This window comes from Halichoerus grypus, chromosome 2 (assembly GCF_964656455.1).
Source record: "Halichoerus grypus chromosome 2, mHalGry1.hap1.1, whole genome shotgun sequence".
Lineage (NCBI taxonomy): Eukaryota > Metazoa > Chordata > Mammalia > Carnivora > Phocidae > Halichoerus > Halichoerus grypus.
The window spans coordinates 83,205,657-83,219,007 of record NC_135713.1 but is presented as its reverse complement, the minus strand read 5'-3'; the positions used below and the strand labels follow the sequence as shown (position 1 = coordinate 83,219,007).

The 13,351-nt window shown below is 38.4% G+C and overlaps 1 long non-coding RNA gene across 1 annotated transcript in view; it reads left to right on the top strand.

Annotated features, from left to right (window-relative positions):
- The window catches only part of LOC118521943 (uncharacterized), a 45,085-nt gene that overhangs the window by 1,635 nt on the left and 30,099 nt on the right, over positions 1-13,351 (top strand). Inside the window, exons 2-3 of the long non-coding RNA XR_013445709.1 lie at positions 1,752-2,007; positions 10,542-10,678. This is a non-coding gene — a long non-coding RNA (uncharacterized LOC118521943). The remainder of the gene's footprint in view (positions 1-1,751; positions 2,008-10,541; positions 10,679-13,351) is intronic.

The following is a 13,351-nucleotide window of genomic DNA, read 5'->3' as shown; positions in this document are numbered from 1 at the left end:
AGCCTTAAGGTTAAATAATATTTATTAAGCATTCAAATGACGTTGGACAAGAAGTGGATATAAAAGTGCAGTAGACAGTTAGGTGTTCATTAATAAATTTGTTTTAAATTCTTAAGGGCTAGTGAACAATAGCTGAATTCTTCAGAATTTTTAGTAAAATTTTTCTAGTTGGAACGTAACTTATTTCTGAAAAATTAAGAATCAGCTGTTTAAATAAACTAGAATTGCATTTAACCAGAAAGAACCCTAAGAGATTTACTTGTAGTTTGGAAAGTTGTTTTACCATATTAAATGATTCATTCCTGTGATTATAGTGCATTATTCCTTCTCTTTGAAGCTTTTAGGATATTATAAGTTATTGCCTTTATTATTTACTTTGCTATTTCTCTTCATTTTCTTTTTACTATGACTTCCTAAACACTTTGGTAACTGACAAGTTGCCAGGAAATTTTTATCCCCTGTCATTTTTACTTAAGATCATACTCACTTATCCTAATTATCACCTTTCTTCACTTTGGTTTTAGTCACATAACTATTTTTTAAGTGTCTAAACTTGAGTTTACTTGCTTCATTTTGTTTACCTCCTATTTATTCCAACTATGGAAACACCAGAAACAACAAACAACAAACAAACAACGCTGGCACCTTTAAATTCCTGTTTATGTTTTATTTTTAAGTTTATTTATTTAAGTAATCTCTACACCCATCGTGGGGTTTAAACTCACAATCCTGAAATCAAGATTCACATGCCCTTCTGACTGAGCCAGCCAGGTGCCCCTATGCTTTCCTGTCTAAAAGAAAAAACAAAAACCAAACAAAAAAACCACTTGGACTAAATTTTGGGACTAAATGTTTTCTCTCACCTGACTTTTGTAACCTCCCCTTTTCAAAATTCCATGTCTAAAAATCTGTCTTTTAGATAAGTGGAAATGTACTGTAGCTGCTATCTTGGTCTTCTGAACTTGTCTCACTAGGCCCTTACTGTATTTTGCATTAAGTTTAAGCTATTCATCTTTACCACCAAGGCTCTTTCCTGCTGCACCCTAGCCTACGTCTCATATGCCATCTCCTCCTGCTCATCTGCTAACTCTCTGTACTCCTGTCAAGTACATCTTCTGTCCCCTTTGTTAGTCTGTCTCGCTGTTGCCAATGTGAAGTTACATGCTGCTTTTTGTGCCCAGAACAACATCCCACTGCTGTTATCTCCTTTCCCTTTTTCTAACCCCTCTACTAGACTCAGTTGGCACAACTGAATAAAATTCCAAGTAGACAGAGTAACTAGCTCCCCCTTCCCTTTTTATAGCTTTGTCAGAGCTCAAATAGAAATCTGTCGTTACGGTATTTGTTTCTTGGATTTTATATTCAATGGCTGTTGCACCTTATTGTACAAAGGATTAAACTCAATCTCAAGAACTCTGTCTAAAACTGACAAATGATCATCACTATCAAGATATTTAATATTGATGTGGTATGTAAAAATTACTGCCAAGTCTGGAGTTTTTCACATATCAAAATGCTCAATATTGAGAAGAGAAAGGCAAGCCATCTCAACTGAAAATTTTGGTGTATGGTTGTAAGAAAAACCATATCAGCAATCTTTTAAAAAAAAATATGAAATCCATGGTTAATCTTAATTTCAGCTAACACTTGATAGGCTTAAATACTGTAGAACTAGGGGCATTGTTTTTGGTTTTTTTGGTCTTAATTTTGTATTTCAAGATTTTGTAACTGACTTAACTCTTTTCTTTCAGATTTTTTTTTTTTAAATTTACTTGAGAGAGAGAACACGAGCAGGGGGAGAGGGAGAGGGAGAAGCAGACTCCCTGCTGAGTGAGGAGCCTGACGTGGGGCCTGATCTCAGGACTCGGAGATCACGACCGAAGCTGAAGATAGACACTTAATGGACTGAGCCACTCAGGCACCTCTGACTTAACTCTAATATCTTCAGAATGCAGCAATGACTTCAGTGTGGAGACTGGAGGCAAGATTTGCTATATTATTAGTAAAGTGAGTGAGGTTTTTTATATCTGATAATTATATGCTATGTTTGTTATATTTTTTATACTTAATGGATATTTAAATGTGTTGTGAATTTCATCATAAAATTCAATGCCAAATTTCTGTTTCTGTTCTCCCACATTAAGATATAGTATGATATGTATTATGTGAACACCGGTTAATCTTTTATTTTTGATTTCTTGATTAAAATAAAGTCATCCATAATTCTATCCACCCAGAGATACCACTGTTAACATTTTATTACATTTGCATTTGGTGTACAACTAGTAAAGAAAAGCATTGCCTGTGAAGCAAAGACAATGCTTCATATCATTAGAACATTTTTGACAACAGATTTGATTAGTGGCTTCAAGGGAAAATCTCTTGAATGAATTTGTAACACGTAGGTCCTGCTAAGTTAGATAACTTGATAAAGTTTATTCATCCCGCCCTGAGTGGCATTGGGCCTATGGGAAGGATCGGAAATACTAAGTTCCTTTTTTTTTTTTTTTTTTTTTAAGATTTTATTTATTTATTACAGAGTGAGAGAGCACACAAGCAGCAGGGAGGGACAGTGGGAAAAGCAGACTCCCCACTGAGCAGGGAGCCCAAGGTGGGGCTTGATCCCAGGATTTTGGGATCATGACCTAAGCCGAAGGCAGATGTTTAACTGACTGAGCCACCAAGGTGCCCCAATGCTAAGTTTCTTTTCTGAACTATTTATGACTTTTGAACAAGCACAACAATGTAATGAGGGTAAAAAAAAAATTCTAATTATAATAACAAACATTTTCTGATGGATATTGAGTTTTAGTGGCAAAGTATAACTGAATGGAATCAGTTCTCAATTTTTTTTTTTTTTTACCTCATATTCATATTTTGCTAACTGGAATTTCATATTTGATATCTTACTTAGAGAATGTTGCTTTTCTAGTCATCTACATTTTTCCTGTTGATGAAGAGGATCAGTATTATTGGTGATTTTTAAAACCCAAAACTTGATTGAAAATACAGATTCCAGTTCGGAGGGGGGAAAGATGGCAGAGGAGTAGAGGACCCTATTTCAACTGGTCGCCGGAATTGAGCTGGATATCTACCAGACCACTCTGAGCACCCACAAAATCAGCCTGAGATGTAAGAAGATCTGAATCTCTACAAACAGAATATCGCAGGTGGTTGGTTTTGAGGTATGAAGCGGGGAGCCGTGATTCCACGGGCAGATATTGGAGGATAAATGGCAGCAGGAGGGTGCCTGGCCGTGGGGATCCTACACTGCTGGTGAGCGACAGCCTCGCCCGCTGGGGACCGGGCACAGACTCGCAGACCGGTAGTGGCGGGAAAGGACTTTAGGGCAGCCCCCGGGGCGGAAACCCGGAGCGGCAGGGTCGCGTGGGTGAACTGGGAGCGGCTGGCTGACGGTTTTAGAAGCACAAGGGGAAAAAATGTGCTCCAACCTGGAGGCAGGACTGGGGGCGCTGCAGAGGGGCGCACAACCCAGGACCAGGCAGTTTATAGCAGCGTGGACAGAAACGGAGATGGTGTGGCCTGGAGAGCTCACTGAAGAACAGACTGTGATCTCTCCGCTCTGAGGCAGAGGGTTGGAAAAGGTCTCTTCTGCTCTGACTCATGGAAGAGACGCAGAAAGGCGCCAGGGAAAGCCGCCAGAGAGCAAAAGCCCCAAAGACTGATTCCCGCTGAGCCCATCCCCCGCCACAGGGGGGCAGGGCAACTCCGCCCAAACAGGGTTGCCTGAGTAACAGTGCGGCAGGCCCCTCCCGTGGAAGACAGGCTGGGAAAACAAGAGGCCAGCAACCCTAAGGTCCCAAGAAAACAGATGCATCTTGCCTGGGTTCTGGTCAATAATTTCGACTCTATACATTCCCTCAAACACCCATCAACAGAATGACTAGGAGGAGGAGCCCCCAAAATAGAAAAGACTCAAGAGATTATGACTTATGCTGCAGATTTACAAATGGATGCAGATATAACCAAGATGTCGGAGATGGAATTCAGGCTAGCAATTGTGAAGACAATGGCTAGAATGGAGAACTCAATTAATGGCAACATAGAATCGCTAAGGGCAGAAATGAAAGCTGAATCAGCAGAACTTAAAAATCCTATCAATGAGATCCAATCCAATCTAGATCATCTAACAGCTAGGGTAACTGAGGCAGAAGAGCGAATAAGCGACCTGGAAGACAATAAAATAGATAAAAAGGGAAAAGAGGAGGCCAGGGAAAAATAACTCAGAATCCATGAAAGTAGAATCAGAGAAATAAGTGACACCATGAAGCGTTCCAATGTCAGAATAATTGGAATCCCGGAGGGAGTGGAGAGAGAGAGAGGACTAGAAGATGTATTTGAGCAAATCGTAGCTGACAACTTCCCTAATCTGGGGAATGAAACAAACATTCGCATCCTAGAGGCAGAGAGGACCCGTCCCAAGATCAAGGAAAACAGGCCAACACCCCGGCATGTAATAGTAAAACTTGCAAATCTTAGAACCAAGGAAGCCATCTTAAGGACAGTTAGGTGGAAGAGATTCCTTACGTACAGAGGGAGGAACATCAGAATAATGTCAGACCTATCCACAGAGACCTGGCAAGCCAGAAAGGCCTGGCAAGACATATTCAGGGTACTAAATGAGAAGAACATGCAGCCAAGAATACTTTATCCGGCAAGGCTTTCATTTAGAATGGATGGAGAGATGCAGAGCTTCCACAACTGGCAGAAACTGAAAGAATATGTGACCGCTAAGCCGGCCCTGCAAGAAATATTAAGGGGGGTTCTATAAAAGGAGAAAGACCCCAAGAGTGATCTACAACAGAAATTTACAGGGACAATCTATAAAAATGTCTTCACAGGCAACATGATGACAATTAATGCATATCTTTCAATAATTACTCTCAACGTGAATGGCCTAAACACTCCCATAAAACAGCACAGGGTTGCAGATTGGATAGAAAGACAGGATCCATGCATATGCTGTCTACAAGAGACTCATTTTGAACCTAAAGATACATCCAGACTGAAAGTGAACGGATGGAGATCCATCTTCCATGCCAGCGGACCTCAAAAGAAAGCTGGGGTAGCAATTCTTATATCAGACAAATTAGATTTTAAACTAAAGTCTGTAATTAGATACACAGAAGGACACTATATCATTCTTAAAGGGTCTATCCAACAAGAAGATCTAACAATTGTAAATATCTATGCCCCCAACATGGGAGCAGCCATATACATAAGCCAACTGTTAACCAAAATAAAGAGTCATATTGATAACAATACGTTAATTGTGGGAGACCTCAATACTCCACTCTCAGCAATGGACAGATCATCTAAGCAGAAAATCAACAAGGAAACAAGAGCTTTGAATGATACATTGGACCAGATGGACCTCATAGATATTTACAGAACATTCCACCCTAAAACAACAGAATACTCATTCTTCTTGAGCGCACATGGAACTTTCTCCAGAATAGACCACACACTGGGTCACAAATCAGGTCTCAATCGATACCAAAAGACTGAGATTATTCTCTGCATATTCTTAGACCACAATGCTCTAAAACTGGAACTCAATCACAAGAAAAAATTTGGCAGAAATTCAAACACTTGGAAGCTAAAGACCACTCTGCTCAAGAATGTTTGGGTCAACCAGGAAATCAAAGAAGAACTTAAACAATTCATGGAAATCAATGAGAACGAAAACACATCGGTCCAAAACCTATGGGATACTGCAAAGGTGGTCCTAAGGGGGAAATACATAGCCATCCAAGTCTCACTCAAAAAAATAGAAAAATCCCGAATTCACCAACTAACTCTACACCTTAAAGAACTAGAAAAAAAGCAACAAACGATGCCTAAGCCATGCATTACAAGAGAAATAATTAAAATTAGAGCAGAAATCAATGAATTAGAAACCAGAAACACAGTAGATCAGATCAACGAAACTAGAGGTTGGTTCTTTGAAAGAATTAATAAGATCGATAAACCACTGGCCAGACTTACCCAAAAGAAAAGAGAAAGGACCCAAATTAATAAAATTCTGAATGAAAGGGGAGAGATCACGACTAATACCAAGGAAATAGAAACAATTATTAGAAATTATCATCAACAACTATATGCCAATAAACTGAGCAATCTGGATGAAATGGAGGCCTTCCTGGAAACCAATAAGCTGCCAAGACTGAAACAGGACGACATTGACAACCTGAATAGGCCAATAACCAGTAACGAGATTGAAGCAGTGATCAAAAACCTCCCAAAAAACAAGAGCCCAGGGCCTGATGGATTCCCTGGGGAATTCTACCAAACATTCAAAGAAGAAATAATACCTATTCTACTGAAGCTGTTTCAAAAAATAGAAACAGAAGGAAAACTTCCAAACTCATTCTATGAGGCCAGCATTACCTTAATTCCCTAACCAGGCAAAGACCCCATCAAAAAGAATTTCAGACCGATATCCCTGATGAATATGGATTCCAAAATCCTCAACAAAATCCTAGCTAATAGGATCCAACAATACATTAAAAGGGTCATCCACCATGACCAAGTGGGATTTATCCCCGGGATGCAAGGGTGGTTCAACATTCGCAAATCAATCAATGTGATAGAACACATTAATAAGAGGAGAGAGAAGAACCATATGGTCCTCTCAATTGATGCAGAAAAAGCATTTGACAAAATACAACATCCTTTCCTGATTAAAACTCTTCAGAGTATAGGGATAGAGGGAACATTCCTCAAGTTCATAAAATCCAGCTATGAAAAACCCACAGCGAATATCATCCTCAATGGGGAAAAGCTGAGAGCCTTTCCCTTAAGATGAGGAACACGTCAAGGATGCCCACTCTCGCCACTATTGTTTAACATAGTACTAGAAGTCCTAGCAACGGCAATCAGACAACAAAAAGAAATAAAAGGTATTCAAATTGGCAAAGAAGAAGTCAAACTCTCTCTTTTTGCAGACGACATGATACTTTATGTGGAAAACCCAAAAGACTCCACCCCGAAATTACTAGAACTCATCCAGCAATTCAGTAATGTGGCAGGATACAAAATCAATGCACAGAAATCAGTCGCTTTCTTATACACTAACAATGCAACTGTAGAAAGAGAAATTAGAGAAACGATTCCATTTACAATAGCACAAAAACCACAAGATACCTTGGAATAAACCTAACCAAAGAGGTAAAGGATCTATACTCTAGGAACTACAAAACACTCATGAAAGAAATTGAAGAAGACACAAAAAGATGGAAAAATATTCCATGCTCATGGATCGGAAGAATAAACATTGTTAAAATCTCTGCTACCCAGAGCAATCTATACCTTCAGTGCCATCCCGATCAAAATTCCAATGACATTTTTCAAAGTGCTGGAACAAACAATCCTAAAATTTGTATGGAATCAGAAAAGACCCCGAATCTCCAAGGAAATGTTGAAAAAGGAAAACAAAGCTAGGGGCATCACGTTGCCCGATTTCAAGCTATGTTACAAAGCTGTGATCACTAAGACAGCATGGTACTGGCACAAAAACAGATATATAGACCAATGGAACAGAATAGAGAACCCAGATATGGACCCTCAACTCTATGGTCAAATAATCTTTGACAAAGCAGGAAAAAAGACAGTCTCTTCAATAAATGGTGCTGGGAAAATTGGACAGCCACATGCAGAAGAATGAAACTCGACCATTCTCTAACGCCATTCACAAAGATAAACTCAAAGTGGACGAAAGACCTCAATGTGAGACAGGAATCCATCAAAATCCTAGAGGAGAACATAGGCAGTAACCTCTTTGACATCGCCCACAGCAACTTCTTTCAAGATACATCTCCAAAAGCTAGTGAAACAAAAGCAAAAATGAACTTTTGGGACTTCATCAAGATAAAGAGCTTCTGCACAGCAAAGGAAACAGCCAACAAAACAAAGAGGCAACCCACAGGATGGGAGAAGATATTTGTAAATGACACTACAGATAAAGGGCTGGTATCCAAGATCTATAAAGAATTTCTCAAACTCAACACCCAAAAAACAAATAATCAAGTCAAAAAGTGGGCAGAAGATATGAAAAGACACTTCTCTGAAGAAGACATACAAATGGCTAACAGACACATGAAAAAATGTTCATCATCATTAGCCATCAGGGAAATCCAAATCAAAACCACATTGAGATACCACCTTACACCAGTTAGAATGGCAAAAATGGACAGGGAAAGAAACAACAAATGTTGGAGAGGTTGTGGAGAAAGGGGAACCCTCTTACACTGTTGGTGGGAATGCAAGTTGGTACAGCCACTTTGGAAAACAGTGTGGATGTTCCTCAAAAATTTAAAAATAGAGCTACCCTATGACCCAGCAATTGCACTCCTGGGTATTTACCCCAAAGACACAGATGTAGTGAAAAGAAGGGCCATATGCACCCCAATGTTCATAGCAGCAATGTCCACAATAGCCAAACTGTGGAAAGAGCCGAGATGCCCTTCAACAGATGAAATGATAAAGAAGATGTGGTCCATATATACAATGGAATATTACTCAGCCATCAGAAAGGATGAATATCCAACTTTTACATCAACATGGATGGGACTGGAGGAGATTATGCTAAGTGAAATAAGTCAAGCAGAGAAAGTCAATTTTATCATATGGTTTCACTTATTTGTGGAACATAAGGAATAGCATGGAGGACATTAGGAGAAGGAAGGGAAAAATGGGGAGGAGGGAATTGGAGGGAGAGATGAACCATGAGAGACTATGGACTCTGAGAGACAAACAGGGTTTTAGAGGGGAGGGGGGAGGGGGGATTGGTTAGCCCAGTGATGGGTATTAAGGAGGGCACATACTGCATGGAGCACTGGGTGTTATACAAAAACAATGGATCGTGGATCACCACATCAAAAACCAATGATGTATGGTGACTAACATAACATAATAAAATTAAAAAATAAATAAATAAAAATAAAACCCAAAACTTGGGGTGCCTGGGTGGCTCAGTCGGTTAAGTGTCTGACTCTTGATTTTGGCTAAGGTCATGATCTGAGGGTCGTGAGTTTGAGCCCGGCATCTGGCTCCGTGCTGGGTGTGGAGCCTGTTTAAGATTCTCTGTCTCCCTCTCTCTGCCCCTCTGCCCCACTTCTCTCTCTCTAAAAAGCAAACAAAAAAACCCCCCAAAACTTGTTGTTTACTGTCACTATTTTTTCAATACTGTTTAATGGAAGCATTTTCCAAGGGTCTGCTATGTAAAGTTAGTTTTATTTATTGTTGTTAATTATTATACTTCTGCTATCATAACTTAAAAACTGTAAAAGAGAATTATTGCTTGTCATTCATCTGAAGCAGCTCAGTTTTCATGTTACTATTTTTCCTGTTGTTGAGGAATTTTACTTGCTACGGCTTTGAAGAAGTAGCTATGATGAGGGAAGAGTTTGTTGGGAAAATCTGTAAGAAGGAGGGGCAATTTAAGTTTAAAATTTTGCTGGAGACTCACTGCCTCCAGAATTCTGAGTTTCAAATGACCTTTTGTTTCAGGGTCAGGAAACAGGTTAGATGATAGCTAAACTTTGAAATCACACATTTAATCTGTGACTTAGTAAATTCACATGCGGCTAATCAACAATTGGTTTTATATTTTTTGTTTTTGCAACATGAACATTTTTTTTTTAGTTCATGCATAAACTACTTAAATCAATACATTTCAGTGGAAACATGAGGCAACTGAAATTTTCTGCCCCAAATTGATATGTAATTGATATAATCCATTGATAATTGATTTTTGTAGTCATGTATGAATTTGAAATTATTTTGCTGTGGAGAGTATGACTGCTTTAATATTTTAGACTTTGAAACATATGAAGCATTTTGTAGACATGAGGTACACATGCTGTTATAAAGATGCACAAAGCCAAGTGTCTGAAGTAAGGAACAGAATTAAATCATGAATAATTTACAAATTGAAATAATATAGTCTGTCTTGGTCTTTAGAAAGTAGGAGTAATGCTTTGATAAAGCCAAAATAATTTTGTAAGGTATGGGTTAAAGGCAAAATTTGGAAGCCAGAGTAGATTGCATTTTATATAATAATTTTAATATTCAAATCAAAACTTTTATGCTCTTATACAAGGGAATACCTTATTTCTACCAGAGAGCCCCCCCTTGAATAGGGGGAATCCTTTTAACTTTAATTTTACATTTATTCTCATCTTTTGCTCTCATTTGGATCTGTTTTGGTGAAACCTGGTAGAAGTCCTCAGAAAGGTGAATGTATAAGAAGAAATTGAACTGAGCCTGGCCCCCTCTCTTAGGTCTTTCTGGAAATGAAGAGGAAGGAGAGAAGAACCTTTTAGAGAGAGTCACTTGATAGACAAGTGGCCAGTGGGGGATTGTTGAAGGGAAAGAATGATTGTAAAATAGAGTCATGATTCTAAAGAGGATAATGTGGGAAAGAACACAAGACCATACTCTTTTTGTTTCTAGTGCTACCCTTTCTCATCTTCATGAACCTCAATGATTTTGTGTTCTAATCACATTGTTTTTTTCAGTCTGTCTCTGCAGTGATGTTCACTCCAAAGGAAATGAAATGAAAGGAAGTGTTGGCTGCTGGGTTAGAGACAGTGGTGGCCAGTCATTAGAGGACAAAGCTGGTTAAGTGAACTATGGAAAAATCACCAAAATATTGGTAAGAAAGACCCATCAGAGAGCAGTGTGAGGGTGAAGGGCAAGAGCTCTGTCTCCTGATGGATATGGGGGCAGAGAAGGATGACAGGAGAGTTATGGTAGACAGTCCAGAGATTTCCCAGTGGTCAGGCTCACATTCAGAGAGTGGACATGGCACAGGCATGTCTGATAATGAAAAGCTAGTCAAGGAGACTTTTCAGGGGATCAGAAAGCCTGGCTGATAACAGAAAATGGGGGGCAGTGTTGGTGAGATGAAGAAGGTTTTTCTTTTACAGGTATGTAGGACATACATACATTGGCCAAGAAACCCAGAAACCTCCAGCTTGTATGCTAAGTGGGGTGTGTGTGTGTGAGAGAGAGAAAGAGGTCATCTTTCTAACAACCAGAATACTAGCATATTTTATGGCAGCCATTGTGCTTTCTACTCATTATCTTATTTGGTCCTCTTCACAGCACTGTGAGGTAAATGCTATCATAACCATCTTATAAACGAGGAAACAAGCTTGGAATGATGAAGTAACTTGCCCAAACTCATACAGCTAGTAACAGATGATACTGGGATTTGAACCTATGCTCTTAATCAGTAGGCCATGCTGAAAGCAAGGCAGTAGGCTTATTTATCAATAAGCCTCCAAGAAGGCTTCTGTAACCATGCTTCCCTCCCCTAGTCTGGATTATATGCTTCTCTTCCTTGTTCGGAGCACCTTTTGAAAACCCTATTTCTTAACAATATGTTATTTGGTTTGTTTTACTGTCTCTTCCATAATATTCCAAACCTCTCAGGGGTATTCTTTATGTCTTATCTAGGGCTCAAGTGTTAATAATTGTTATATCTCCAATACTTAGCATAGTGCCTGGCACATAATACACACTCAGTAAATGTTTATTGATATGTGATGAATTGATAAAGGAATATGATCTTTAAACAATTTTCCATTATAAGATTGTAGAATCTTATGGGAAATTTTTCCAGATACCCACATGAAAGCACATGAGACTGATGAATTAAAAATAAAATATAAGTTCAAACCATCATTTTATAAATGTGTGCTGATTGCCTCAAGGTCATCATCATGCTGTATTGTCCAATCCCCGTTGAAATAAATAGAGATTACTGCATTTGCTAAAGTTTTATGGTTTTAAAGTAATAATCATATTAAAAATACATATATCACCTTTCAGCATTTTTGTACTTATACTTGGTACATTATTTACAACTAATGAATGAATTTTGATTGCTTAGGAAAAATGCTATTGTATGCCATAGCAGAGAGCAAAATACCTGACTGTAAGAATCTGGGGAAGTTAAATGAAACTTGCAATATTGCTTTCTATATTTTTAACATAGTTTCACAGCTGACATTTATTTATTTATTTATTTATTTTTAAGATTTTATTTATTTATTTGACAGAGAGAGAGAGCACAAGCAGGGGGAGTGGCAGAGGGAGAGGAAGATGCAGGCTCCCTTCTGGATGCGGGGCTTGATCCAACTGAGCCACCTAGGCGCCCCAACACAGCTGACATTTAATAAAATTATTCTGAACAGATTTGCAAGTAGGTCATAGAAAGGTTTCTTTCAAAGATCTTGATTTTGTAATATTTTATTTGCTGTATATATATGGAGATTATATGTAGGTGATGTCTTTCTTAGAAATTAAAGTTACTAGGGGTGCCTGGGTGGCTGAGTCATTAAGCGTCTGCCTTCAGCTCAGGTCATGATCTCAGGGTCCTGGGATGGAGCCCTGCATCGGGCTCCCTACTCAACGGGAAGCCTGCTTCTCCCTCTCCCACTCCTCCGCTTGTGTTCCCTCTCTTGCTGTGTCTCTCTCTGTCAAATAAACAAATAAAATCTTTAAAAAAAAAGAAATTAAAATCACTGAAAGATTTTCTGAAGACAAACACTTTTTCATTCATAAATTTGGTAAATTTGACAGTTGGGTATGTGAAAACCTGGTCACTAAAAATCTATATTATTTAAAAATGATTTGGATATATTTTTAAATATACTTTTGTTTTTAAAAACAGCAAAATAATTAGATGGAAAATACTCTAATATTTGCTGTGGAGAAACAAAATTTTGTGGATTTATGAATGAAAATGTGATAAAATGTTCTGGATTCTTGCAAGAAAGCAGGAAGCTATGGATTACATTTTTTTAAAGTTTTTATTTAAATTCCAGTTGGTTAACATACAGGGTTATATTCGTTTCAGATGTACAATATAGTGATTCATCACTTCCATACATCACTGGGTGCTCCTCATGAGAAGTGCACTCCTTAGTCCCCATCACCTATTTCACCCATCCCCCCACCTTCCCTCTGGTAACCCTCAGTTTGTTCTCTAGAGTTAAGAGTCTGTTTCTTGGTTTGTCTCTCTCTCTCTCTCTTTTTTCCCCTTTGCTTGTTTGTTTTATTTTTTAAGTTGCTGTGGATTAAATTTGTTTGTATAAATTTAACTTCTCAACTGATAAATTAATTTTCCTCCTAGGGATGTATTTAATGTCTTATCTTAGATATTTTACTAAATAAAGGAGCTCAATGATAAAATAGTACAATTAACAAAGATAAAATATGATAGTTAAATTTAGAGAGAGAGTGTGGTCAGTGAGTAGAAATGTACAATCATGTAATTCTAAATTTTTACGTCTGGCAGCCAGAATTTTTAGTTTAAAAT